The following is a 25,934-nucleotide window of genomic DNA, read 5'->3' as shown; positions in this document are numbered from 1 at the left end:
GTTTTAGGAATACATTACATGAAGCATATGACCCTAGGAGGGGTCAGGTTTAGACATGCACAGCAATAGAGGATGCTGACATGTTCACAAACCAGCCAGAGAATACAAACACAAAGAGGGGATGTGGGGTTTGGGATTCATATACATAGGAGAGCATTAACTTGAAAAGGGGAAAGGAACACATCGCCACATGCTAATAATGTAACTTGATTGCAGAAACATAAGCAGAAGTGGACAAGCATGAAAGAAGTTGAAACAATTACAGAAATATGTTGTTGTTGATGCTTGAAAATTAACTAGGACATACCAGTAATAAGCAAAGTGCAGAAAGAAAAGTAAGCAAATGTCCACAGCCTAGCCTTGGCTTGCAGCCGGCTAGACAAAGCAGTAGCACAAATAGTAACAAAGAAAAGAGAGAGTTTTTAGTAAAGTGTGTGTTCTGAACTTAGATAGTTCGTGTTCTGTTAAAGAAGGGGGGGGGGGTATTTATAGTTTTGAAAACAAGTGGTAAGTAAGGTAATAAGTAAAGTCTTAACACAAACATGGAAATAATGACAAGTCAGAATCAATTAAGACAAGTGATTCCCTTTAATTAGGGAATCACTACTTAACGGGCAGTAACAGGTTTTAACTAAGGAAAGAAAATCAGTTTGAGGACAGATTGATTATTGCCATAAAAGGGGTAGTAAAAGCATGAAGTAAGCAATCAAGTCTAAGTACGAAAATAAGCTTATATTTTGGGAAAGAATTCAGCAAGGCAAAATATCATAGCAAAGGAAATGAATCAATTAACTTTAAACAGATGAATAGAAATTAGGGCTTGTAAGAAAACTTAAGATCAAGATCAATCAAGGAAGAGGCTTCAGCATATAAATAGAGTGAACAGAAGCATCAAACATGCGAGGCTAAGTACATTGGCAAAAGAAACAACTTACAATAGTAGCAGAAATAAGCATAGGATTCAGTAGTAAAGCAAACATTCGAGGCACAGTAATCAAGTAGGTCAAGACACATAGAATCAACAGTGAAGGAAAACATAGTATTAGGTAAAAGAAATCAGAAACATGTAAAGGTCTCACAGCAGCAGGTGAGGAAACTTTTTGAGAAGTTAGGGTTTCATCAAAAGTCGAGTAAAAAAGATAGTGAAACTCAGAATCAGATAAGCCACATAAAGAAAAGAGGGCCTGAAGCAAGGAACCTTTAATTGGGTCCATATACTTTCAAACAAACAATCTCAGACCAAAAGACCTAGGGTTTTTCACAATAATCGAGTTTAAAAGATGGTAAAACTCAGGATCAATCAAGTCAAACAAGAATGAAGAACTTAATCAAGCAAGTACACATTTAAACAAACAATTTCTAGAACTCGGATAAGACTAAAAGAACTAGGGTTTTTAATATGCTGAAATAGATAGAAGAACAACATGAGCAAATAGCAAAATCATCAAACAACATTAAGATCAGAGAAGAAACTTTAAAGGAAAACCCTAATCGTTGGAAAAACGAAGAGTCGTTTTTGAAAGAAAAGTCAAAGAACCTTCGAGAAGCACTTAAAAAGTTCATAGTAAGCACAGATCTAAGATAGATCTGAAAGAAATCGAAAAGTCTTAGAGATTAGGGTTTCAGAAAACCCAAAAGAAATGAGAAAGATCTCAAAAGTTAACTAACCAGAAAAGTCAAGGGTTTGCCTTGAAAGGCCATGGATGGCCGGAGAAAGGTCGTGGATGGCCGGAGAAAAGCCATGAACAACAGTCGAGCAAGGACTGGACCAGACTCCTTCGAGGCCTGGTCATGAAACCATAGAACCAAACACCCAGGAGCCATGGAAGGCTAGTATAGATCTCAAATGACCCCGGAAGGCCATGGATTTGGTAGGTATTAGGGTGGATTGGGGTGGCGGCGGCTAGGGTTTAGGAGAGTTTCAGAGAGAGTTGAGAGGGAAGAGGGATTCAAGGGCGGTGGTAGGTGGGAAAATGAATTAGGTTTAGGGGTCTTTTGGGTTTAATTATGGAAGGGTAAATGGTAGCCGTTGATCTGAATGATCAACGACCTGGATTAAAGAGGGTAGGTAGGGGTTTGGGTTTGGGTCGGTTCAATTTGAGATTGGGTCAGGGTTTAATTGGGATTGGGCCGGGGGAATTGGGTTTAATTGGGGTAGGATTTAGGCTATAATTGAAATGCAACTGGGCAAAATTTTAAATAGCCATTTTCCCTATTTAATTTATAAAAAGTGATAAAATTAATTTCTGAAAATAAATTAACAGTACTAAAATGATTTATAACATATAATTAACAATTTAAAAAATACAGGACTTAATTTTAAGAATATAAAACACAATTAAATCTAAAAGGGGCTAATATTGCAATTATATGCAATTTAGCTTAAAATTGCTAAATAAAATTTGTAAAAATATGCGAAAAATACCTTATCAATATCTTAGCATAAATGTAAAGGTTCGACAAATGAATTACCAAAAATAATAATTTTGGAAATAATCATTGGGTTTTTATGGATAAAAGATGAAAATAAGTCGATATCAAACCTTAGAAATTATGGAGAATAATAAAACACTTGAATATGCTTACATATGCATATATATGCCCCTTTTGAAGTTATTTTGCATACTGAAAAATATATAGAAAAAAATTGGGTGTCAACAGGAGCTGCTAAAGGACTATGATATTACTATCTTGTACCATCTGGGTAAGGCCAATGTAGTGGCCAATGCTTTGAGTAGGAAGTCGGTGAGTATGGGCAGTTAGGCATATATTCCTGTTGGGGAGAGGCCTCTTGCAGTTGATGTTCAGTCCTTAGCCAATCGGTTTGTGAGGTTGGATATTTCGGAGCCCATTCGGGTCTTAGCTTGTGCAGTTTCTCGATCTTCCTTGTTTGATCGCATCAGAGAGCGCCGGTATGATGATCTTCATTTCCTTGTCCTCACGGACAGAGTTCAGCACGACGATGCCAGAGATGTGACTATTGGTGATGATGGGGATTGAGGATGCAGGACCGGATATGTGTGCCCAATGTAGATGGGCTTCGGGAGTTGATTCTGGAGGAGGCCCATAGCTCGCGGTATTCCATCCATCTGGGTTCCGCGAATATGTACCAGAATTTAAGACAGCACTACTGGTGGAGGAGAATGAAGAAAGATATAGTGGGATTTGTAGTTTGATGCCTCATTGTTAGCAGGTGAAATACGAGCATCAGAGGATGGGTGGCTTGCTTCAGCAGATGGATATTCTAGAGTGGAAGTGGGAGCGGATCACCATGGATTTTGTAGTTGGACTCCCACGATCTTTGTGAAAGTTTGATGCTATTTGGTGATTGTGGATCAGCTGACCAAGTCCGCGCACTTCATTCCTGTGTGTACTACCTATTCTTCAGAGCGGTTAGCTGAGATTTATATCCGAGATATTTTCGCCTGCATGGTGTCCCAGTTTCCATCATTTCAGATAGAGGTACTCAGTTTACATCACAGTTTTGGATGGCCGTGCAGCGAGAGTTGGGTACTCAGGTTGAGTTGAGCATAGGTTTTCACCCTCAGACGGAGGACAGTCCGAGCGCACTATTCAGATATGGGAGGTTGTGTTGCGCGCTTGTCATTGATTTTGGAGGTTCATGGGATCAGTTTCTACCACTCGTAGAGTTTGCATATAACAACAGTTATCAGTCGAGTATTCATATGGCTCCATATGAGGCTTTATATAGGAGACGGTGTAGATCTCCAGTAAGTTGGTTTGAGCCGAGCGAGGCTAGGCTTTTGGGTACAGACTTCGTACGGGATGCTTTGGACAAGGTGAAAGTGATTCAGGAGCGGCTTCGTACAGTGCAGTCAAGACAAAAGAGTTATGCTGACAGGAAGGTTCGTGATGTGTCTTACATGGTTGGAGAGAAGGTTCTACTGAAAGTTTCACCCATGAAGGGTGTTATGAGATTTGGGAAGAAGGGTAAATTGAGTCCTCGGTTCATTGGGCCTTTTGAGGTGCTTCTGAGGATTGGGGAGGTGGCTTATGAGCTTGCTTTGCCACCTAGCTTGTCGAGTGTGCATCCGGTATTTCATGTTTCTATGCTTCGGAAGTATATTGGTGACCCGTTTCATGTTTTGGATTTCAGAACGGTTCAGTTAGACGGTGATTTGACCTATGATGTGGAGCCAGTGGCTATGTTGGAGCGGTAGGTCCGAAAGTTGAGGTCAAAGGATATAGCTTCAGTGAAAGTGCATTGGAGAGGTTGTCCCGTGGATGAGGCTACTTGGGAGACCGAGCGGGAGATGCGGAGCAGATATCCACACCTGTTTGAGGCTTCAGGTATGTTTCTTGACTCGTTCGAGGATGAACGTTTGTTTAACAGGGGGAGGATGTAACTGTCACGACCCAAAACTACGTGACCGGCACCCGGCACACTATCCGACACGAGCGAACCAAACCATGTGATGCACCCAAATCATATGCATGAAAACCAATTTAACTGCGGAAGCTCCTTGAAAATCTTATACATTTTCAAGTTAAATGATAAAATATTTTCCAATTCAAAATCACACATGACACCCTTTAATGATAATAACAATGAGACTAAGTAAAATGAATATACTTTCATGAATGTCGTGTACAACCCTGTCACTACAACCTTTCACAACTATCTATGGAGCCTCTATACCAAAGAATTGAACCAACGGTTAGAGTAATTCCAACGAAATAAAATAAGGAAGAACATGATAGCTACCACGAAATAAAAGTGGTGCTTCATAATACCTTGGAAAGAGAGTCATCCTGGTCTGACCGCATGCCACGTATCATACATCATCCTGAAATAAGTAAAGTAAACAGGGCCTTGGAGGGGAGGCCCTAAGGGCTGATTATACCACAGCGGTACTCAATAAGTGTCATAGACTCTCTCTAACTTAAGTTCTTGGGACAAACTTTATAAAAATATAATGCAACAATATTTGATATAAAACGATAAGAAATTTTATCAATTTACGACCCTCGTTATTTTAAATAACAAGCAAGTGAAATATAACCTACAATATAAACTTTTAAAACATTTACATCAATCCAAGATTTTGGATAAATCGTACAAAATCATTTCATATGCTTTAAGTCATCGAAATCGCTCTCGGCTCCTTAGGCCCAAATATAAGAAAATCATCCTTACCTTTCACTGGGAGTACTGTACCATCACTGACATAAGATAGTCAACTAGGTTATGTACCTAGCGGCAAGTATCATATACCCTACTTGCTCAGGTCGTCTCATCGTAATGCCGTACGAATCGACTCAGCCATGCTAATAATAGCACAAAGTAGTACTCTCTCGAGGGAGAGCACTCTGCCGTAGTCTATACCACAAAGTGGTAATCTATGCCTACACCGGCACGTGTAGTTTCATGACAACGAACACAATATATCCGAAGTCAATCTCGGTGAACACAAGTAACTCCCAAAACATGTGATACTTCAAAAATAGATTAATAGCATAGTAGATTCAAGGGATCTATTTTTATCAAATCATAGCATTTATAGAAAATCTAAACCATTTGAACAAAAATTAAATAAACAACCTTTTACATGCTAAATCCTTTAGCAATTTAACATCAATCTTTAAAAGATACCACAAGAGCTATTCTGCACATCAATTTCCAAAAGAAATACTTTCCATGAAAACTTATCTTTAGCACTCAAATGTGTATACTCTTGTCAATACGTAAGTTTTGATATAAACTTATAACATTTACCTTGAGTGTCATTTTGCCAACAAGATTTAAAATAAAGTTTTACCAAACGGCATGACACTACATATGCAACATAATATTTTAGTACATGGAGACATCCGTACTTGTTTGTCCCCACAAGCACGAAAGCACATTTGCAAACAACTTTAGTAATAACTTAAAACATGCTTTTAGAGAAATCCCTTCAAGAAGAGCAAGTTTTAATCAACTTACCTCGCTTTCGCTTTATTGACATTCACAAGCTTTCAATCCTCTTCCATCACTCCAATTTTGATTAAAAAGCTCAACATCACCAACAAGTCGATATCTACAATTAGATATCCTAATTACATCAAAATATGACCTAAGATATTAAACAATATCCATATACGGCTCATAAATTGGCTACAAGCCTCCAACAACTCAATTCGCCAAATAGATTTACAAGCTAGACCATTCAACTCCATCCTTATATTTTAATACCCATTCGAAGTCATTAATGATACTACATCAATTGCCCAATGCCACCAAGTTACTATTCATCATCTTCCATAATCAAAACTTGCATAATATACAATTCGGACGATCACTTAGCTAATCACTCCCATCTTTTGCTAACAAATAATTCCATAGGTTCATTGTATTCAATCAATTTCATCGCCAAGATTCACCATTTATCTTCTCTCTTATTTTCTCAAAAGTACTATTCATGCCATGAACTAGAGTTTTATAATCAAATCTTTCAACCAATAAAACTTGTAACAAATACTTCAAATACTTCTAACTACTCATAATAAACGAGTTTGAAACATTGAAATTACCTCTGGTAGATCAATTTTGAAAAATCATAACTTTGGTGATTTTTGTGTTCTTGAGGATTTGATGATGAAACTGAATTTGGATGTTAGAATGATGTTATAACTCATTTATATTGACTAAGAATCAACCCAAAACAACATTAACAACTTACCTTGGTCGATTAGTCTTGATTTGAGCTTAAAATCGCCCCTTCACCTCAAAAACCCTAACCCCCAATACTGAAAATACTCTCTCCCCCGACTTGGTATTTATAGGCCCAGATTTCTGGGCTTCGGACGCGGCCTTGGAGGCTATGGCAGCACTTCACTGCCAGTCATTCTGTCGGACGCGGCTCCGGATGCTTCGCATCCGCAGGCTCCTCCGCCAGCCTTTGGTAATTTGATTAACTTCTTGTAGGAATGTCCAAATGACAAATGGTTTAAAGAATTAGAAACTAGACTCAAAGAACTTTCATTTGATAGGTTGTAATCCACATAAATCCTTGTATATATCTAGATATGCTCATCCAAAGTTAGGTCTTGTGCGTACTCATTTGGAACTTTAGTCTATCATGTAATTTCCATCTTGTCTATCATGTAATTTCCATCTTGATTTGCCTCAAGGGCTCTCCTTATGACCTATATCACTTCAAATACACCTCGTACACTTTATTATCATATCCAATTAATATCCATTATATTAATAGTCCTCATCTACATGCAAAATAATGTAATTAGCACACATCAACCTTCTTAATAGCGCTTAAGTACTTCGAAATTTTCCGGGGTGCTACAGTAACGACCCGATCGGTTGTATCATGAGTTACAGCCCCGTTTCCCCATTTCTGCTTCTTTATGTGTTGTTCAGTTTTATTTCATTATATTGTGTTGGTTGTTCTGTGTTCGGAGTGGTCTTGGAGTGAAATGAGACACTTAGTCTCTAATTTAGGAGCTTAAGTTGGAAAAGTCAACTGAATGTTGACTTATGTGTAGAAGGTCTCGAAGGTGAATTCTGATGGTTCGGATAGCTTCGTTAGGTGATTTTGGACTTAGTAGCATGTTCGGAATGTAATTTGGAGGTCCGTGGTAGAATTAGGCTTGAAATGGCAAAACTGGAAATTTAGAGTTTCCGGTCGGCAGTGGAAATCTTGATATCGAGGTCGGAATGGAATTTCGGAAATTGGGGTAGGTCTCTTGAGTCATTTGTGACATGTGTGCAAAATTTCAGGTTATTCGGATGAGGTTTGATAGATTTTTGTATTGTTTGCGGAATTCGAAAGTTTAGAAATCCTTAGGCTTGAATCCGAGGGTGATTTGGTGTTGTGATGTTGTTTTGAGTGTTCCAAAGGTTGGAATAAGTTTGATTGGTAATATGTGACTTGTTGGTAATTTTGGTTGGGATCCCGAGGGCATCAGGATAAATTCGGATGGTTGACGGATTGGTTTTTGAGGTTTAAGAGTTCATGAAATTTCTGGTGTATTTCAGCTATCATAACTGCTCCTGCGGAGTGGGAACTGCAGGTGCGACAATGCAGAGGGCAAGAGTCGCAGGTGCGAACATCGTACCGCACCTGCGAGACCGCAGGAGCGAACATCGTATCGTATCTGCGAGACCGTAGGAGCGGGAAGTTGACCGCAGAATCGGGTTCTGGAATTTAAGTGAGGATCGCACCTGCGATGGATTTTCCACTGGTGCAGCGTCGCAGATGCGACTAGAGGACCGCAGATGCGGAAGTGCTGGGTAGAAAGTATATAAGTTCCCCTTCGCGAATTTCTGCCATTTCTTCACCATTTTTGAACGAGTTGGAGCTTGGGGACTGTGATTTCAAGAGGGAATCAAGTGTTTTCAGTGAGGTAAGATACTTGGGTTTTGTCTCTTGTGTTTATGGCGATTATTCCATTGTTTAATCATGATATTAATGGGAACATTAGGGAAGAAATTGGGAGATTAGGGCTTGATATTGGAGAGTTTAAATTGGGGATTTGAGGGACCATTTGAGGTCCGATTTTGATGATTTTGCTATGTATAGACTTGGGAGTGAAAGGAGTTTCTAGTCTTGCGATTTTTGTTGTATTCTGATACATGGGCCCGGGGGCGGGTTTGAGCAAATTCGGGATTTTGGGTCTAATTTGATAAAGTGTGGGTTTCATTCCTTTACCGTGTATTGATGATAACGTACTGATTTTGGTTAGATTTGGAGCATTTGGAGGCCGGAGCGAGAGTCAAGGGCATCATGAGTTAGAGTTTTGGCTTGGTTTGAGGTAAGTAACACTTCCAAACTTGGTTCTGCGGGTTCAAAACCCCGAACCAAGTGTTCTATGATTAAATATTGAGGTGATGCAAATGCCAAGTGACGGGCGTGTGGGCGTGCACCGTGTGGATTGCGGCCTGGATCATTCCATGGCACCGCTTAGTGACTCTTTCTTGCTGATACCTGTGTAGTGATTATGTGATTTAGTTAATGAGCTGTAAATTATGCTAATTATCATGTTAGGGCTTCACGCCGGTACTGTTGAGACCCGAGAGGTCGTTTCTTGCTGTCATATCATTATCTTCATTGATATTCTATACTCAGTCTTGTTCATGCATATTACATCATGTCTCAGTCTCGATTATTGTTATTTGGCACATCATGTCATTGTTTCGGGATAGTTTCTCGGTATTGTGAGCCCGTGTGTGTGAGACTAGAGAGTTGTAACTGAGTGAGGCCGAGAGCCTGAATTTGAGTGACATATATGGGATCGGGCTGCACGCCGCAACAAATTATTGATTATGCCTTTATTGGCTTGTTATAGCGCTTGGGCTGAAAGGAGCCCCTCCGGAGTCTATATACCCCAGTGAGCGCGGAAGATACTATTGAGGGATGGATTTCCTTGGACATGGATTTGTCCAAAGTACTGATATTATTGAGGGATGGATTTCCCTGGACATGTATTTGTCCGAAGTACTGATACCTGGAGATGGATTTCTCCTCAGGGTTGGATTACCCTTGTTCCTTGGTACCGGCTAACTTGAGGTCAGTGTTGTTTATATATATTCCGGGATGGATTTCCCTGGGCCGGATGGCCATATGCGGTACCGAGTGGTTGAGCACTTGAGAGTGGGAGCACACAGTGCATTTTCATACATTTCTGGCATTGACATGTAGAGTTTTACAGAGCTTTATACTTTACATTATTTGGATTAGCATTGTTCTTTACTGTCAAGTTAAAACTATTGAATTGCCAGCATGCCTACTTTTCTGTACAATTTAAATGTGTTATAATTGCTGAGGTTTAGTTCGTCACTACCTCTCAGTCCAATGTTTAGACTAGTTACTTACTAAGTTGGTGTACTCACGCTACCCCCTGCACCCTTTGTGCAGATCCAGGTATCTCAGGCCACAGTAGCGGCTGTTGACTATTCCAGACGCACATTTCACCGGAGATAGCGAGGTAGCTGCCTGACGTTCGCAGTTCCGCCTTCTCTCTCTTTATCTTCCTTCTAGTATATTTTGGATATTTCAGACTACTTTGGTCTAGCTGTGTTTTTGTACAAGTGTAGTATTGCTCATGACCTAGTGACACCCGAGGTCGGGCTTGTATTTTCTGCTTTTGTTTGGTTTAAACTTTATATCCTTTTATGGAAATGTCAGTTGAAAATGGTATTATTTAAGCTTTAAATGAAATGTTGAACTATTATGAAAATGTGACGGCTGGCCTAGTTTCATGATAGGCGCCATCACGACCGGGTCGGTTTTGGGGTCGTGACAATCATCAATTTAAGTATACTTTTGTTGAAATTCAGCATGCTAAACTTCAGCATGAACAAAATAACTTTTGCTTTTTAGGCTGAAGTTTTGGTTAAAACTCATAGCAAAAGTGTCGACTGTAGGACAAAAAATTCATTAGCATATTTAGGATATTAGCATATTAACTTGATTTTAATGCAGGACAAATCTTAAGCATGAACTAAATTTAATTTCAACATACAGGAGAAAATTACATAGTGCAGGAGGTAAACTTTAGCAGGTTTGTCCTGAAGCTTTTAAAAAACTTCAGCATCGTCTGCTGAAGTTTCGGAAAAAGATCATGACAAAACTATTGAATCCAGGACAAAGCTTCAGCGTATATTTAGTGCTGAAGTATTAGCAAATTAATTAAAAAATGTCAGCTTGTTTATACTGCAAGACAAATACTTCGGCATTTTGGTGTGAAGGTTTAGCAAAATATGTAAAAACACAGCTTGTTTAGTATCATGTTTTAGCAAATAAACTAAATTTAACTTTAGCATGCATTAAATAAAATTCGCTAGGAAATTACATAGTGCAGGAGGAAAATGTCAGCAGTTTCGTCCTGAAGTGTTTACAAATGAACTAAACAACTTCAGCATCGTCTGCTGAAGTTTTTGAAAAAGCTTTATGACAAAACTAATGAATCCAGGACAAAACTTCAGCTTATTTAGTGCTGAATTTTTACAAATGAACTAAACAACTTCAGCATCTTCTGCTGAAGTTTTTGAAAAGGCTTTGTGACAAAACTATTGAATCCAGGAGAAAACTTCAACATATTTAGTGCTGAAGTTTTAGCAAATGAACTAAAAAACTTCAGCATCTTCTGCTGATTGAAAAGTTAGTTAATTTGCTAATACTTCAGGACTAAATTGATTAGGTACACTCTTTGGCTATACTAACAATCTCTTCACTTGAAAATTTCATAATCATCCGTCACGACCCTAAACCCGGACCCGGTCGTGATGGTATCTCTCGTGAAGACAAGGCCATCCGACACACTCCCACTTCATTCTTAAGCTATTAAATAATAGAACTAAGTCTAAATCATAATAATAAATCCCAAAATGAGGTAAATAATACTATTGCGAAATAGACATAGCCCGACATCGGGGTGTCACCAGTCACGAGCATCTACTAAGGTCTAAATACAACAGAAAATTCTGAAAATGCACTAAATACAGTCTAATGAAATCAGGAGGGAGAAAAGCAGTGTTGCGGACGTCAGGCAGCTACCTTGCTAAAATCCGATGACTCTGCCTCTGAGCAACCAATACCCGCTACCGGGTCCAGAAATACCTGAATCTGCACACAAGGTGCAGGGAGTAAAGTGAGTACTCCAACTCAGTGAGTAATAATAACAAATGCAGACTGAGCAATAAGAAATCGCGTAAAGGCACATCAACAGGCTCTAAAGAAGCAGTGAAAGCCAGTAAAAACAGTAAAAATATGTAAATTCACTTTAGTTCAATTTAAGGTTCTTCAAAATGCCTTTTTAACAGTTAAGCAAGTAAATGACATGCAACTAGAAAAGATAAGCACGTAAAGAACCGCCCCTTGGGCACAATATCAATAGAATCAGCCCCTCGGGCACAATACCAACAGAAGCAGCCCCTCGGGCAAACACATGGAACAACACCAGCCCCTCGGGCATAATAACAACAGAATCAGCCCCTCGGGCAATAACATAGAACAATACCAGCCCCTCGGGCATAATACAGAATCAGCCCCTCGGGCAATAACATAGAACAATACCAGCCCCTCGGGCTATATATCATATCACAGTAGGTACCCGCGCTCACTGGGGGTGTATAGACTCCGGGAGGGGCCTCTTACGGCCTAAGCGCAATAACAAGCCATCTCATGGCATAACCAATCCGGCCCTCGGCCTTACATAATAAACAGAATCATCACACTGGGTACCCGTGCTCACTGGGGGTGTACAGACTCCTGGAGGGGCCCCTTACGGCCCAAGCGCAATATCAAGCCATCTCATGGCATAATGACATAGGCTCTCGGCCTTATATAGCCAAGCCACCTCGTGGCATTCAAAGTATCAGGCCCTCGGCCTCAAAATCAACAAGCCACCTCGTGGCGTACAATATCTCAGGCCCTCGGCCTTACTCAGTGAGAATCTCATAAGTACCTCGGGCAACAGTAAAACATGATGCTCAGTCCAATTGTCATTTAAAAATATCATTTAATGTATTTAAACAGAGTAAGCATGGCTGAGTTATGAAAACAGTGGTATATAACATGACTGAGTACAAGAATAAAGTCAAATAGTGAGGAAATATCGGTTAAAATCCCCTAAGAGTCCAAATAGTTGGCACAGGGCCCAAATATGGCATTCAACCCAAACCATAATGATAACAAATAGTTTTCAATCAAATACGCGGTAAAATAATCATTCAGGATGGACTAAGTCACAATCCCCAACAGTGCACGACCCCACGCTCGTCATCTAGCGTGTGCGTCACCTCAATATAGCACCACGATGTGCAATTCGGGGTTTCATACCCTCATGACAACATTCAAAATCATTACTCACCTCGATCCGGTCCAAACTCTAGCCCGCGATGCCTTTGCCCTCACGAATCGACCTCCGGATGCTCCAAATCTAGCCACAATCAGTGCATAACCATTAAAATCTGCTATGGGAACAAAGCCTACTCGAAAATATCCAATTTATACCAAAAATCCCAAATTTGACCAAACCCGGCCCCCGAGCCCACGTCTCGGAATCCGACAAAATTAACATCTATGGAATCCTCATCCTCTCCCGAGTCTAAACATATCAAGAATATCGAAATCGGACCTCAAATGGCCCCTCAAATCCCATATTCTAGGTCTCCAATTACTAGCTCTAGTTCTTCAATACTAGGCTTAAATTCCATGATTAATTAGGTAGAATTCACATAAGAATCGAGTATAGAGTCCAAAAATCTTACCTCCAAGTGTTCCCCTTGATTCTCGCTTCAATTCCCTTCAAAAACCTTCAAAATCGCCCAAAAATGGAGGAACTTAGCCTCAAAATCGCGGAAATGAGCTTTTAAAACATTCTGCCCAGCACTTAAAATTCCTTAATCGCGATCGCGGGACCCTCATCGCGATCGCAAAGAACAAACTTCCCAGACCCTAAATTTACTCTACGCGAACGCGGATAGACCCACACGAACGCGAAGCACAACAAACTCAACAGGTCGCGAACGCGACCTCTACTACGCGAACGTGTAGAACAAAAGCATTTGGGACCCAGCTATCCCCCTTCCTCTATGCGAACGCGACAAGAGACTCGCGATCACGATGACCATAGACCACACACCTTCGCGATCGCGAAACCATCTTCGCGAACGCGAAGGCCAATTCCACAACCTCACACCTTAACCCTTCGGGACATGCATCGCGAACGAGAAGGTCAAAAACCTGCAACACCAACAGCGAAAATTCTGCAAATTTTTCACAACATGAAATGGTTCGATTGACCACCCGGAACTCACCGAGGCCCTCAAGACCTCAACCAAACATGCCAACATATCCCATAACATCATTCAAACTTGTTCCAACCTTCGGAATGCTCAAAACAACATTAAAACACCAAATTTGCATCGGATTCAAGCCTAAGAATCCCAGCATCTTCTAAATTACGCTTTCGATCAAAAAGTCTATCAAACCTCGTCCGAATGACCTGAAATTTTGCAAACACGTCACAAATGACACAACAGACCTACTCCAACATCCGGAATTCCATTCCGACCCTTATATCAAAATCTCACCTATCAACCGAAAACGCCAAAATCTCAATTTCTCCAATTCAAGCCTAAACCTTCCACGGACCTCCAAAATGCATTCTGATCACGCTCCTAAGACCCAAATCACCTAACAGAGCTAACCAAATCATAAAAATTCCAATCTGAGATCATATACAAACAAGTCAAAACTTGGTCAAATCTTTCAAATTCCAAGCTTCAAACTTCAAACTGAGAACTGTTCTTCCAAATTCATTCCGATTATCCTGAAAACCAAAACCAACGATTTACATAAGTCATAATGCATAATACGGGGCTAGACATGCCCGAGAACTGTCGAGCGACGTGCAAAAGCTCAAAACGACCAGTCGGGTCGTTACATCCTCCCCCACTTAAACATACATTCGTCCTCGAACGTGCCCAGAGTTGTTCCAAAAGCCAATCAATCGCTGAATAACCCTACCATGCACATGCCTGGGGGTGAACCCACGTCACCCTATCTCATATAGGTTCGATAACACAATGTAACTGAAATTACACAATGCAACCTAGCCCATAACCCTTGAACAATATTTCCACTTCTGAAATCATCCACAAGATCAGAATCTCACATCTATACTCTGAATAAGCCCGAACAAGCTGTAATAACCCATACCTGCAACCTCAGGTGCAATTACATGATATACCCCATAACTCAAACACTTGTAGCGATAACTTCTAATCACAGCAGCTGCACACAACAACCGAATACTAATAGTAAACCTCTTATCAACTAGAGTCTCATTCCAACACTTTCATATACTGCCAATGATAAATGAAACACGTAGAAAATCAATAACCATTTGTTAGATCAAGCGTTCATGAAGCCACTCCTCCTTTGGCAAGGACTTTAGCAAATTTCTGAGCCGAACATCGACATTATCCTTCCTACATTCTAAAATCGAATCCATTTGTATTCATCTTAGATCCCGACGATCTCATCTAATCCAACACAACTGCTCTAGTGACATGACACATCAATACAATCTAAAGCCACAACTCGTGCAACCCGCACACCAATAAGCAACAATCCGAACGTATTCAAATCATGAAAAGTGACTCAATTGAGAGAGCTGTACTGCAAGATCACCAGTACCACCACACACAATGCTGAGAACCCGTCACACATCGTAGAACAGAACACACGAATCTAACCCGAAGGGTAATACCTCCACATAACTTCGCTGCAATGCGCGACTCCATCCAAACACTGGTCCACATGAAACAGCTCAAGTCACTATGCTCAAAATCGACAACCACGCGCAATTTGATGTCTAGAACCAAATCAAGTCATCATAACCACGGCGAAGCAATGGACATAACATTACACAAACCCGAAAGGACACAACCGATACGCCATCGGCCGATCAATACCTAATACTCTTCCCGCTCGAATTCCACTGAGATACCCCAATAAAACCGCACCACATGTGCCCATAACCAACCAATCCCAATGCCTCGCAACACGTAAAGGTAACGCATAGTTCTCATCAGGTCACTAATAAGCTCACAATAATCGAATCAACACGTCCCTCAACCATACAACTCGGAGTCAACCAAGCCGACTCGATGTAGAACACACATCCATTTTGGCCTACCAATGAACCCCTTATCAAGGATTTCCTGAAACTGCTCCTTCAACTACTTTAACTTCGCCGGTACCATATGATACGGTGCCCGGCACCAAATCAATACCGAAATCGACAACACTATCCGGCGATATGCCCGGCAGCAGAAAACATATCCGAAAAATCCCTCACCACGGAACTGAATCATGGTAGGAGTCTTTGCACTGCCATCCATCACGAAGGCCAAATAAGAAAGACATTCTTCCCCAGCCATCTACTGGATCTTCAAGAATGAAACCACCTTAGTGGGAACATAATCCGTCGAATCTTGCCACTCAATCCGTGACATTTCCGGCATAGCCAACATCGCCGCCTTAGCGCAATAGTCCAGAATACACGACATAGAGACAACCAGTCTATACCCAACATCACCTCCAAAACCTAACATACCAGCAACAAAGATCCACTCGGGTCTCCAAGCCCCCAATAGTTACCACACAAGACCGATATACGCGGTCCACAACCACAACCTAACCTGTCCATGAGAACTCCCAGTCTCCAAATCCATAGAGCACGCGAATCACCATATCCGATCCTAACTTTGCTGTCCGAATATACAACACACCTCTAATACCCAATCATCCCTCGAGAGGTACTCCAAGAATTCTTTCATGCCACCAACCAAACTCGAATACCAACAGTCGATCCAATAAGAGAGTGCCGCAATACTAAGGAAGTACCATCAACTCAGTCGCATTGCCCTATTTCTGAAACGTATACCCCCACCAAGCCACACCGATTAGCAATATCATTTGCCTAATCATCTAAAACTGCCCATGCTATCTAAGAATTTATGACCCTTCTTCTCAGAACTGAACTGTGACCTTACTCATGCAAATCTCAATACTACACAACATATCGCGCGTACCATATCATCCTAGGATACACATGAGAACTTCATACCCCTTCCGGGCCACAAGCAGCTACGTACCCAACTAGCCAAGAATTTTACATTGATCCCATCTAGAAGAAAATCACTACACATTCCATGCTCCTCACACTCGTAGAAAATACACATCTCTAACCGTGGTAGAAACCATCAAGAACTCCCCGAGTTCCATTTGCACAAAACTAAGCTGTCAGAACTGAATCCTCCTAACTCAACCAAGCTACGTAGGCCACTAAAACCCAAGAGCATTGCCACGAAACACCTGCAGAAAATCATTACCTCCTAAGCACCCAAAAAGCTAATCATATCCTTACCATGCCGATCCGGCCCAATACCAAGCTATCCCATCTATCCGAGTTTCCTTTTGGTTTACCTTCAAATTGATACTCCTTCTTGCTATAACACCACAATTTCCTCAAGCCAGACTCGCCACATGAGACCCAAGCATGAAACCACTCCTTCTAAGGTTCACAAGCCGCTGAATACTCTCTTAAATATTCCCAAAAACACCACCTTCAAAATACCTACCCTGAAGGGACTTCCTGCGAATCCAAAGCCATTACCTTTACCTTCCTGATACTGATATATAAAATCCCATAATGATATAGAAATACCACGAGTCTTGACACCTTCCAATGCAAAACTCAGTTTCTAGCCAAATATAAAACTCGAAAATCTCCAATTGTTACATGTAAATATCTTAAACCTATTAGAACCACTCTCGAGAGTCATCCACTCTACTCAAACCGCAATTAGACTGATTAAATGAACCGAACAACCTCTGCCTCATTAGCACTCCGACACCGTAGAATGTAACCTCATTCCAATACAACCAAGCAACTTCCTGCTCTATACACCGAGCATCCTTTACCAACGACAACTCAAGACATTCCGTGATTCTCACACACCTATGAAGCATACTATAACCTTTGTCAAGAACTTTCCTTTACTCGAGCCATCCCCTGTCTCAATCTCCGTAGGCCATAACTGATTCACCCATACGCCTCCGACTAACATCTCTTTATACCCTTCCACCGTCATAGACATTACGTAGTCACTTAATCTTATGGAGTCTGAGATCATACCGCAACATGAAATTTACTTCACACCTAACTAGGACACATGAAAAGATTCTTCACACACCCCTAACTGGGGGATATAGCTCAAATCGGGATGGAAATCAAGCACCTAATAGTTCTTCTATCCTCCAGCGGACCCTTCTCGTCGCTTCTAAATCATATGGTTACATCTTGCAGTCATAACGTACTCATCGCATAGCCATCCAGCCATCACTTTTACAAACAGTGACACTACCGAACATATAAGTTCAAAAACACGTACTCACACAATCAGCACCTCGGTGCTCAAGCTATAGGCAAAAATCCGGCCTCGAGTCCTCCAGATTGGCCCAACATCAACACACGGAGATCACATCTCGCCCCTCAATCAGGGAATCACAATCCATCGATGCACATCTGATACTGAGCTTTCGTTCGCGCATGCGAATGCGTGGAAGGAATTCAAAGAGTTATATTTCAAGCTGAATCAAGGACGCACGATAAGAGTTTAAGAATGTGAAGTTTTTCCTAATGTATCTGCAGCCTGTCGAGGATAAATACAGACGTCTCCGTACCGATCCGCGAGACTCTACTAAACCTGCTGATGACTCGTGAGACCTATGTAACCTAGGCTCTGATACCAACTTGTCACGACCCTAAACTCGAACCCGATCATGATGGCGCCTCTCGTGAAGACAAGGCTAGCCGACGCACTCCCACTTCATTCTTAAGCTATTAAATAATAGAACTAAGTCCAAAACATAATCATAAATCCCAAAAATAAGGTAAATAATACTATTGCGGAATAGACATAGCCCGACATTGGGGTGTCACCAGTCACGAGCATCTACTAAGGTCTAAATACAATAGAAAATTCTGAAAATGCACTAAATACAGTCTAATGAAATCAGGAGGGAGAAAAGCAGTGATGCGGACGTCGGGCAGCTAGCTTGCTAAACTCCGATGACTCTGCCTCTAAGCAACCAATACTCGCTACCGGGTCCAGAAATACCTGAATCTGCACACAAGGTGCAGGGAGTAAAGTGAGTACTCCAACTCAGTGAGTAATAATAATAAATGCAGACTGAGCAATAAGAAATCGCGTAAAGGCACATCAACAAGCTATAAAGAAGCAGTGAAAGCCAGTAAAAATAGTGAAACAGTGAAAATATGTAAAGTCACTTTAGTTCAATTTAAGCTTCTTCAAAATGCCTTTTTAAAAGTTAAGCAAGTAAATGACAGGCAACTGGAGAAGATAAGCACGTAAAGAACCGCCCCTCGGGCACAATATCAATAGAATCAGCCCCTCGGGCACAATACCAACAGAAGCAGCCCCTCGGGCAAACACATGGAACACTACCAGCCCATCAGGCATAATAACAACAGAATCAGCCCCTCGGGCAATAACATAGAACAATACCAGCCCCTCCGGCTATATCTCATATCACAATGGGTACCCGCGCTCACTGGGGGTGTACAGACTCCGGGAGGGGCCCCTTACGGCCCAAGTGCAATAATAAGCCATCTCGTGGCATAACCAATCCGGCCCTCGGCCTCACATAATAAACAGAATCATCACACTGGGAACCCGCGCTCACTGGGGGTGTACAGACTCTTGGAGGGGCCCCTTACAACCCAAGCGCAATATCAAGCCATCTCGTGGCATAATCACATAGGTTCTCGGCCTCATATCAACAAGCCAACTCGTGGCGTACAAAATCTCAGGCCCTCGGCCTCATAATCAACAAGCCACCTCGTGTCGTACAATATCTCAGGCCCTCGGCCTTACTCAGTCAGAATCACATAAGCACCTCGGGCAACAGTACAACATGATGCTCAGTCCAATTGTCATTTAAAAATATCATTTAATGTATTTAAACAGAGTAAGCATGGCTGAGTTATGAAAACAGTGGTATATAACATGACTTCGTACAAGAATAAAGTCAAATAGTGAGGAAATATCGGTAAAAATCCCCTAAGGGTTCAAATAGTTGGCACAGGGCCCAAATATGGCATTCAGGCCAAAACATAATGATAACAAATAGTTTTCAATCAAATATGCGGTAAAACAATCATTCGGGATGGACTAAGTCGCAATCCCCAATAGTGCACGACCCCACGCTCGTCATCTAGCATGTGCGTCACCTCAATATAGCACCACGATGTGCAATCCAGGGTTTCATACCCTCAGGACAACATTTATAATCATTACTCACCTCGATCCAGTCCAAACTCTAGCTCGCGTGCCATTTCCCTCACGAATCGACCTCCGGATGCTCCAAATCTAGCCACAATCAGTGCATAACCATTAAAATATGCTAAGGGAACAAAGCCCACTCGAAAATATCCAATTTATACCAAAAAACCCGAATTTGACCAAACTCGGCCCCTGGGCCCACGTCTCAGAATCCGACAAAATTAACATCTATGGAATCTTCATCCTCCCGCGAGTCTAAACATATCAAGAATATCAAAATCGGACCTCAAATGGCCCCTCAAATCTCAAATTCTAGGTCTCTAATTACAAGCCCTAGTTCTTCAATACTAGGCTTAAATTCCATGATTAGTTCGGTAGAATTCACATAAGAATCGAGTATAGAGTCCAAAAATCTTACCTCCAAGTGTTTCCCCTTGATTCTCTCTTAAATTCCCTTCAAGAAGCTTCAAAATCGCCCAAAAATGGAGGAACTTAGCCTCAAAATTGCGGAAATGAGCTTTAAAAACATTTTGCCCAGCACTTAAAATTCCTTAATCGCGATCGCGGGACCTTCATCGCGATCGCGAAGCACAAACTTCCCAGACCCTAAATTTACTCTACGCGAACGCGGATAGACCCACGCGAACGCGAAGCACAGCAAACTCAACAGGTCGCGAACGCGACCTCTACTACGCGAACCCATAGAACAAAAGCATTGGGGACCTAGCTATCCCCCTTCCTCTATGCGAACGCAACAAGAGACTCGCGATCGCGATGACCATAGACAACACACCTTCGCTATCGCGGAACCATCTTCGCGAACGCGAAGGCCAACTCCACAGCCTTACACGTTAACACTTTGCGAACGCGGGACATGCATCGCGAACGCGAAGGTCAAAAACCTGCAACACCAACAGCAGAAATTCTGCAAATTTTTCACAACATGAAATGGTCCGATTGACCACCCGAAACTCACCCGAGGCCCTCGGAACCTCAACCAAACATGCCAACATATCCCATAACATCATTCAAACTTGTTCCAACCTTCGGAACGCTCAAAACAACAATAAATGCCAAATTTGCACCGAATTCAAGCCTAAGAATCCCAGAATCTTCTAAATTACGCTTTCGACCAAAAAGTCTATCAAACCTCATCCGAATGACCTGAAATTTTGCACACACGTCACAAATGACACAACGGACCTACTCCAACTTCCGAAATTCCATTCTGACCCTTATATCAAAATCTCACCTATCAACCGAAAAATGCCAAAATCTCAATTTTGCCAATTCAAGCCTAAACCTTCCACGGACCTCCAAAATGCATTTCGATCACGCTCCTAAGTCCCAAATCACCTAGCGGAGCTAACCAAATCATAAAAATTCCAATCCGAGATCATATACAAACAAGTCAAAACTTGGTCAAACCTTTCAAATTTCAAGCTTCAAACTGAGAACTGTTCTTCCAAATTCATTCCGATTACCCTGAAACCAAAACCAACTATTTACATAAGTCATAATGCATAATACGGGGCTAGACATGCCCGAGAAGTGGCGAGCGAAGTGCAAAAGCTCAAAACAACCGGTTGAGTCGTTACATCATCTATAGACTTCTAACATATTTATTTAAATTTATATCTATCCTTAGCCTTTTAGCTTTTTATAAAGAAACAATGTCTAGTGCAAGCGGAAGTAGGAAGCTTAGAATGGATGAGATTATGGATAAGTGGTAGAGTTTGAAGTATGATTGGAACAGTAATGTACCGATGTCTAATCTCACAACGGACCTACTCCAACTTCCGAAATTCCATTCCGACCCTTATATCAAAATCTCACCTATCAACCGAAAAACGCCAAAATCTCAATTTCTCCAATTCAAGCCTAAACCTTCCACGGACCTCCAAAATGCATTTCGATCACGCTCCTAAGTCCCAAATCACCTAGCGAAGCTAACCGAATTATAAAAATTCCAATCTGAGATCATATACAAACAAGTCAAAACTTGGTCAAACCTTTCAAATTTCAAGCTTCAAACTGAGAACTGTTCTTCCAAATTCATTCCGATTACCCTAAAACCAAAACCAATGATTTACATAAGTCATAATGCATAATACGGGGCTAGACATGCCCGAGAAGTGGCGAGCGAAGTGCAAAAGCTCAAAACGACCGGTCGGGTCGTTACATCATCTATAGACTTCTATCATATTTCTTTAAATTTATATCAATCCTTAGCCTTTTAGCTTTTTATATAGAAACAATGTCTGGTGCAAGCGGGAGTAGGAAGCTTACAATGGATGAGATTATGCATAAGTGGGAGAGTTTGAAGTATGATTGGAACAGTAATGTACCGATGTCTAATCTTATACATAAGTAGTATCAAATAAAGGCTGATTGGGAGAGAATCAGACCACAGATTTTTGCCGATGAATCATTTCAGAACTGGCTTAACCTCGAACGTAGTTGTGAAGGTTATTCGACCTCATTTGACAAGATTGTCCAACAATTTGACTGTTTTAAGTTTTCCATCTGGGACGACTATGCCAAGCTGCAAAACAACCTGAAGAGTCTTCCTTCTCTTATGGACAGAGTAATAGTTGAACAAAGTCAGTTACGTAATGAACTTAACAAGTTAAAGATTTATCTCATTGGACTTTGTGGTCTTTTGCTCGAGTATCCTATAGTTATCTCCGATTCTGATGATGACATATTTCGAGAAATTGATGAGTACTGTTCTGATGATGGTGATGATGCTTAGTTTTTGTAATCCTTTTTTTATGTTTTTATTCTGTGTTTTTTTGTTAAAGTTTTTTTATGATTCTTCTTTTTGTTTTGTTAATGTTTTGATGATGGCCGTGTTTTGCTAATGTTTATGTTGTTATATAAATCAAAATCTTTGTTATATTTTTGTGTATAATTTTTTTAAATTTTGGAGGCTGCATTCTGATTTTAATGTAATAACATAGTATGTCAACATAAAAGTTCATGCCATATAAGCTGAAGTTAGCATATATAAGTTAGAAACTTGAACCTTTTATGCTTAAGTTTTGTCCAGCAGTCTGCAATTTCTGTAATGATTTTTTTCAAACTTCAGAGAGAATATGCTGAAGTTATTTAGTTCATTTTCTATAACTTCAGTCTAAAGATGCTGAAGTTTTTGTTTGTTCATGTGTTTCTTTTGTGTGTTGTGCGCGTATGTGTGTGTGTGTATGTGTGTGTGTGTGTGTGTGTTACGGAAATGTATTTAATATACAGTTTTTTCTCGTTGAAATCATTGCGTACTTTTTTAAAATGCAACAAAACCTGTAAGCCTGCGCAACAAAAATGAGTGGTTTGTACTTCAACAATATATATAAAAGAGTCCAAGAGCTTATTTTTTTTATTCCTACGGAAACAATCACATTTCAAATATATCATATAATAATGAAAGTCTAAATTCAGACCAAGGATTATTGAACGTTGGAGTATTATTTTGCGTGTTTCTTGGAATATGGATGAGGTGCTGGAGAAGACAAGCAAGTTGTGATGTTATGTCCAATTTGTTTACATCGACAGCATTTGGAAGACTTCAATGGTACTGATTCAGTCGCAGGGATATGCCTCTTCTTTTGTCTTCTACCTTGTAAAATCTCTACATCGGGAGGTTTTGTGATCTCATATTCTATATTTTGTGGAATATCCCATGATTTTTGATCTCCCACGGTATTCACATGTCCTTCATATGTTTTGAATCATGTTTCCTTTGAATACCATTTTGAGCAGTAATCAGATTTCTGCAAATATCTCTTATTAATAACAACAATTGCGTGTGGACAGGGCAATTCATCAAGTTGGAATTCCAAGCAGTCACAAGTTCTCTTCTTTAAGTCCACAATGAATTTGATTCCTTCACTATTTATTCTAAACAACTTTGAATCAAGGTTGAACACCTAAGAAGGAATAAAAAATTAAGATAAACTATATTAGTCTATTATTGCTTCAAAAAGAAAAAGTATGAAGTTTTTTATATGTAAGCAGAAATCACTGCAGCAGATACTTAATTACTTCAGAGAAAACACGCTGAAGTAAATCCAGAAGTTAATAAATATACTAACAAACATTTTGCAAGCCTAGTCCATCTTCTTAGTCATCTCTTCTTCTGCCCATATTGATAATTTTTAAAAAGTTTCATTTGCTTTTTTTCTCCGTTCGTAAAACCACTCTTCCAACTTTTCTTGGATGAAATCTAACATTCTTAAAATAGGCATCTCTCTCGCTTTTAGTAACACGGAATTCATTGATTCTATCATGTTTGTTGTCAGCATATCATAACGTCGCCGTTGGAACCATGATCGAGCCCATCTCTCTTGAGGCTCTTCCATTATGTAATTGTATGTTTTCTTGTCAACACTTTTGAGTTGGGATATTAACTGATTAAAATCTTCATGTTTGTATGACTTTGCAGCGCTTTGAAAAAGATTTATTATCGTGCCTTTTGCATGTCTTTGCTTTAAATTTTTCTCAAAGTGATAGAGGCAGATACCATGGCGAGCTTCAGGATAAACTTTTCTAATCCCATTTACGATCGATTGGTTTCTATCTGACAAGAAAATCAGTTCACGACGGACTTGAATTTCTTTTCTCATTTCCCGGAAGAACCAAATGTAAGCCTCATTGTTTTCTGAATCTCCTACACCAAAAGATAGAGGAAAGATTTGATTGTTTGCATCCTTTGATACAGCAACAAATAGAACGCCACGATATTTGCATCTACTGCAATAACTGGTCTACAGTAGCACCAACCAGCTATTGATGCTGCAGGAGCAAAGAACATGTAAGCAAATCTGTACAGTGAAACACAAAGAAATAAATCATAAGGTGTGAAAATTCTCAAATAGGAACATTTGAAACTTCAGGCTGATGGTTAGTATTGTTTTGCTAACCGATTATGCTCATCTCTTTATATGCTTGTGTACGTTCCTAGGTTTCTATGCACCATCATGTGTAGGCATGAAGGAAGAATCTGGTAGTTCTCTTCCGCTGTTCCCATTATGCAAGCAATATCTTTTTGAATAGCGCGCCATGCCTTGTGATAACCAATGTCAATTCCAAATTTCTTTTTCATTTCATTTTCTACAAAGGCTGGTGTAACCTCTATCTTTTTGTCTCGAACATGTTCTAAAATTTGTTCACTTATAATTTGACGTAGCTTGATTTTGATCTGATTTTCTTGCATCAACCGAGCATTCATGGTTGTTATGATATTGTATCACCCTGAAAAGTGTGGAAATTTTTATTCTACTAGCACGTACATTCCAACCACATTTCTCAACGATGCATTTCAGCTAGTATCTCTTTGAACATGATCTAACAGCAGTGAATTCAACTTTTTGGTTTATCTCCAAGCTGCAGAAAAATTTAGTCATGTTTTCCTTGTTCTCAAAAATTGATCCTACTCTTACTTCCTCAGGCAATGCATCGTGCCTAAGTATTTTACATGGTGGCGATTCTTTCAGCTTTCTTCTCACTCTTTTTCTTGATTTCTTAGAAGCACTAGAAGTTTCAGCAATTTCTTCAATTGTATCTGATGTTATCGGTATAAATTCCGTATTTTTTTCATCTTCATTGTGGCTTATCATTGTAGAAGGTAACAAAAAACTTTGTTGGATTGTGTGTTGGTTGTCAATTTGCATTATTATCTATCCTTCTTCTTCTTGATCGTCGGCAAATTGGTATGAATTTATTGGAGCAGCGGGTAATTGTTGCAGCATTCTATATTCTGAAGCAGCTGTAATGTTAGAAGATTGTTGCTCGTTGTCTACTTCCATCATTGGTTGTCCTAGTTCATGTTGATAATCAGCAAATTGTTCTGAATCTATTGTATATGCAAGAGATGGTTTTAGTGTTGCAGATTCTGAAGCACCTATACTGTCAGAAATATGTTGTATTTTTTCGACGACAAAATGGCAATTCTTGTAGGGTGAATCAGTTGTTAGCAAATGTATACAGGTACTGAGTTCTTCATCTGAAGTTACAAGCATACCTTTGCTTGTATTTAGTTTGATATCAAACCATACCTTTAGTAAATATCTGCTTGAATCAATATTTGTAACTTCAC

This window comes from Nicotiana attenuata, chromosome 7 (genome assembly GCF_001879085.1).
Source record: "Nicotiana attenuata strain UT chromosome 7, NIATTr2, whole genome shotgun sequence".
Taxonomy (NCBI): domain Eukaryota; kingdom Viridiplantae; phylum Streptophyta; class Magnoliopsida; order Solanales; family Solanaceae; genus Nicotiana; species Nicotiana attenuata.
The sequence above is the reverse complement of the archived record's forward strand: the minus strand, read 5'-3'. Positions refer to the sequence as shown.